This window comes from Zalophus californianus, chromosome 3 (assembly GCF_009762305.2).
Source record: "Zalophus californianus isolate mZalCal1 chromosome 3, mZalCal1.pri.v2, whole genome shotgun sequence".
In the NCBI taxonomy this organism is placed as follows: domain Eukaryota; kingdom Metazoa; phylum Chordata; class Mammalia; order Carnivora; family Otariidae; genus Zalophus; species Zalophus californianus.
In genome coordinates, this window is record NC_045597.1 from 128,639,963 (window position 1) to 128,644,856 (window position 4,894).

Sequence of the window (4,894 nt, forward strand, 5' to 3'; positions counted from 1 at the left end):
GAAGAATAGAAAGATGTACATTTCTAAAATTATACTATAAAATATATGGATTAATATCCATATGTAAATCTATAAAGTACATTAAATGAATATAATTGGAAATTCTTTTTAAACTATATAGCCCAAAAGTGTTAACAATTATAGGTAACAATCACTAATAGCTTTTTATATGCCACAAAAACTATATCCGATGTGTTAGGTACTTTGAAGTAAATACAACTATTAGTCCCATTTTACAGATGAATAAACAAGCTTGGGAGTTTAAGTTACTCAACTGAGGTCTTTGGGCTAAGGAGTGGCAAAGCCAGCCCTTGATCTACAACCTGTATGTTTCTCAAGCACGAGCTTAGCTCCAGCATGCTATATATTGCCCATTAGCAAAGGGCAAGGTGACCTGACACCATTATATTCGCTTTTTTTAAGATTTATGTATTTATTTGAGAGAAAGAGAGCATGCTGAAGAGTGGGGGGAGGGGCACAGAGAGAGGGAGAGAAATTCTCAAGCAAACTCCCCTCTGAGTGCAGAACTCGACAAGGGGCTCCATCCCAGGACCCTGAGATCATGACCTGAGTTGAAATCAAGAGTTGGACACTTAACCACCTGAGCCCCCCAGGAGCCCCCCACTATATTTATTTTAGATCAGTGTATCTTTCCACTGGCAATATTTAACTAATGGCACTAAGAGGTGAAAACTGGGGGCTGTGGGTGGGAATATCCTTCTGGCCTGATCATTGAGTTTATACCATTTGAGTCATTTATCCATTCAGTATTTCCATCTGTAAAATGAGAATTAGACTAGATTAAACCAGTACATCATTGTGATTAAGTGGTATTTTTGATGTTGTTATTGGTTATTAAATAGATTCATCATATAGTGTTAAGCATTTAAATAAAAGGCCCTCCATAAAAACTCACTTTCAAATTGTTCAGTACAGTACTCATCAATTCATCCAACACATACTTGTTATACATTCAAAACACCTTGGTGGTAGTTTGAGAATAATAAAAGTCAAAGACAGTCTATGCTTTCCATGATATAACAATCTACTTGGAAAGATATGAAACACAGGTAACCAGCACAAAATTGTTAAGCAATATACAAACCAGTGCAAAATAATATAGTAAAAATCATTCACGTAAGTAATGAGGAGATGTGGAATAAAGGCACGATCAGTGTACCCAGGTGTAACTAGAACAGACAATTGAAAGGATGGGTTTTGACCCAGAACATCAAAGAAGTGATGAAGATGGATGTCCAAAGAGAAAACATAGGAAAGCATGAGAATGTATATTTGAGGCTGATAAAGTTGTAGTAGAAACAAGAGCCGGAAAGTTGAAGGAGAGTGTTTGACAGATGGCCTCAAAGATCATGCAACACAGATTTAAATGAAAATAAGAACAACTTTCTTTTGATTTGGTCCTTCACATTGCTTTTGCAATTTGGAAAACAAAAATCTAACTCTTTTGTGCGTGCGTGTTTTCTTTTTTTTTTTTTAATATGTTGCGTTATTTGTTTCAGAAGTACAGATCTGTGATTCAACAGTCTTGCACAATTCACAGTGCTCACCGTAGCACATACCCTCCCCAATGTCTATCACCCAGTCACCCCATCCCTCCCACCCCCAACCACTCCAGTAACACTCAGTTTGTTTCCTGAGATTAAGAATTCCTCATATCAGTGAGGTCATATGATACATGTCTTTCTCTGCCTGTTTTCTTTTTATAAATTTTATTTAAATTCAATTAGCCAACATATCATACATCATTAGTTTCAGGTATAGTGTTCAATAATTTATCAGTTGCATATAACACCTAGTGCTCATCACATCCCTGCACCCACCTCCCCTCCAGCAGCCCTCAGTTTGTTTCCTATAGTTTACAAAAATCTAATTCTAAGATACTTTTTGTCCAAAGTGTTTGCCTAAAGTATCTGTCAAATCACTATTCCATAAGTTACTCTATGAGTTTCATTCTAAACAAATTAAATGAGAAAATCAAACTCAAATATTTCCAATGCAAGTTGAAAGGTGGTCATTCTTAGCCCCAAATTTTCTTAAAACAATACATATATACATATATATTCTTTAGATTTTCCTCCACCCCTCTTTAATGTCTTAATGGCAATTGTGTCTTTAGTTTCAATCTAATCTCCCTCGTGTAACGTGTAATGCTCTCTGCAAAATTCAACAACTCAATCTGGAGCCAAAGAAATAAAACCTTGATGACTTTTGAAGAGTTTAAGATTAATGCAGGAAGAAATTACCTTGGTTAGTCATGCCTATTCTTATTAGCTGACTGAAGTCTGCTTTTGCTGAGAAAATGGTGGGAGTTGGACGTGAAACCAAGACTCCGTGGATCATGCTGTACGGTTTGATTTTAGTCACTGAATTCAAGAAGCAGCTAGAATTTCATTTTGACTGGTTATATTGTTGTACCTGCTATCAAATAATAGCCAAATAAGATAGGATGAAATGAATATCATCCTTCTTCTTTAGATTATGTCAACAAAACAAGCGGATATTCCATGGTTCAGAAGCAATATAAACACATTTTTAATAGAAACCTACATATAACTGTCATGAATGTCTTTCCAAATAAGAATATTGTGGGCAGCTACTCAACCTCGAGATATGTATTACACTGGGGAACTTGTAATTGTTCCCTCAGAATATGCTATGAACACTGCAATGTTTAATCAATTAATCATGCAGCTGCAGTTTTGCAAAGCCTCTACCAGGTGAGCCGTGAGTGTATCTGCATAGCGTACATGAACTAAGAATGTGAACACAGAAAAAAAAAAGCCTTTTTTTAAACCTGCTTTCCCTCGTTCAAAAAACAACAGTAGGGCCAGTTGAAACTCTGGACTAAGAATACTCACACATGGTCTGAGAGAGTAGATAGTATCCCTTCATAATGGTACTATTTAGTATCTAATAAAAATACTGCCCACATTTTTGTCAATGGGTAAAAATAATACCTAATATCTACTGAGCAATTATTACATGCCAGATACCAATGCCAAGTGCTTTACCTAGAACTTCATTATTCCCATATTGCACTCCTGCAGTGGTTCTTAACTAGAACTATTTCGACCCCATGGGACACTTTGCAATGTCTGGAGTCGGTTTGGGTTGTCAGCACTTGAAGGGGAGGGGTTGTGATATTAGCATCTAGTGGGTAGAGGCCAGGAATCCTGCTAAACAGCCTTCAGTGCAGGACAGCCCCCACAACAAAGAAGTATCCAGTCCGGCATGTCAATGGTGCCAAAGTTGAGGAGCCCTGCCCTACTTTTACTTCCCTTTGACAGATGAGAAAAAGGAGTCTTAAAGAGGTTAAATCAATTACCGAAAGTCACAGAGCCAATAAGGGGCCCAAGTAGGCCCCAAACCCAGCACTGTCTGAGACCAAAACCCACACCCTCACCATCACGTCGCATTCTTGCTGCATTGTTGTTCGTTGGAAAATCATTTGCCTCATTGTACACAATCTCAGAGTGCAACAAACCTAGTGCTTTGAATCCGAGGTCTTCGGTTTTGGTTTAAGTAAGGCTGCTCTCCACCTCTTTGATCTTCACCAGTCATTCCAATTCGTATCTGTAATCTGGGAGCCCACATCTAAAGTTTTCCTAAATGTTTCCGCTAGCTTTCTATGATTCTAGCCCTGAGCCTTCTAGCAAGGTGACCTGATTGCCTCTCTCTCCACTGGGTGTTAGATTAGCCTCCCTTAGGCTTTGCCCTTATTCTGTTCTCTGCTTCTCAGCAAGCAGAATTCCCAGGCGTGACCCTCTGCTGACTTTGCCATCTTCTCTGTGGAGAGAATCCTGCCTTCAGTGATGCTGTGGATGACTTTTTCTCCTTCCACAGAACAACCCAAACACCACTGGGGAGGTAAGCAGGATTTGGCATTGCCCTTTCCCGCCAACTGTCTGTGGACTATCAGACGTTCCTTAGGGAAGCCACTAGGAGTTGACTCTCTCCCACTCTGAAGTAGTACAGATTCCTAGGGGAGGGAATCTGCAGCCCGACCTCCAAACCGAATTGCTGAAGACCCAATGCATGTTGCTCGCTTACCTGGATGCGCCCCGGGGACCAATCCAAAGCAGCCCACACAAAGCTAGCAGGCAGCATGCAGCTAGATTCTCCATGCCCCGGGTCATTGTATTTTTACACCCATTGCAGAAGTAACACGCATGCCCCCCAAATAGCAGCTTCACTAAACCACAGTATCAGGAGCTGTAATGCTTCCTATTCTATGCCTTTTGAAAGGACCAGATTTGTTTCTGCAGAAAATGAGATCCGGAAGAACATGTAAGAATGCACTAAGATATCAAGCAGAACTACCCGCTAGAGTGGATTTCATGCCACAACATTTACAGTTGTGACTGCCAAAAGAATTTCTGGTTCTCAAAATCTGCCTATGTCATGCAGAGGTGAGGGGTCTTTCTGCCCCAGTTTAAACATATATAAATCATTTCAAAGAGGGCTTTTGGGGCTGTGAAACCAGGAGCTCTTAACTCTATTACCGAAGATTGGAGTTGTCCATAGGATGCCACAGTCACTCAATAGTGCTAAGTTTTTCTGAGGAAATATAAGATGTAGCCACTCTTAATAATCATAATAGTTCACCCATGATTGGTGATCTGGGAAAGTAAAAAGATGTTTCAAAGTTGAATAAAATATTATCACTCTTGGGGTGCCTGGGTGGCTCAGTGGTTTAAGTGTCTGCCTCCGACTCAGGTCATGATCCCAGGTCCTGGGATCGAGCCCCACATCGGGCTCCCTGCTCAGCGGGAAGCCTGCTTCTCTCTCTCTCTCTCTCTCTCTCTACTTCTCCCCCTGAGAGTGCTCACTCTCTCTCACTCTCTCTCTCTCTCTGGCTCTCTCAAATAAATAA

The 4,894-nt window shown here is 40.2% G+C and overlaps 1 non-coding gene across 1 annotated transcript; it reads left to right on the forward strand.

The window, feature by feature from the left end:
* Positions 1 to 4,465: 4,465 nt before the first annotated feature.
* LOC113921192 lies at positions 4,466 to 4,594 on the forward strand. The gene has a single exon (XR_003519588.1). It is a non-coding gene; the product is annotated as a small nucleolar RNA SNORA25 (small nucleolar RNA).
* Positions 4,595 to 4,894: the final 300 nt, after the last annotated feature.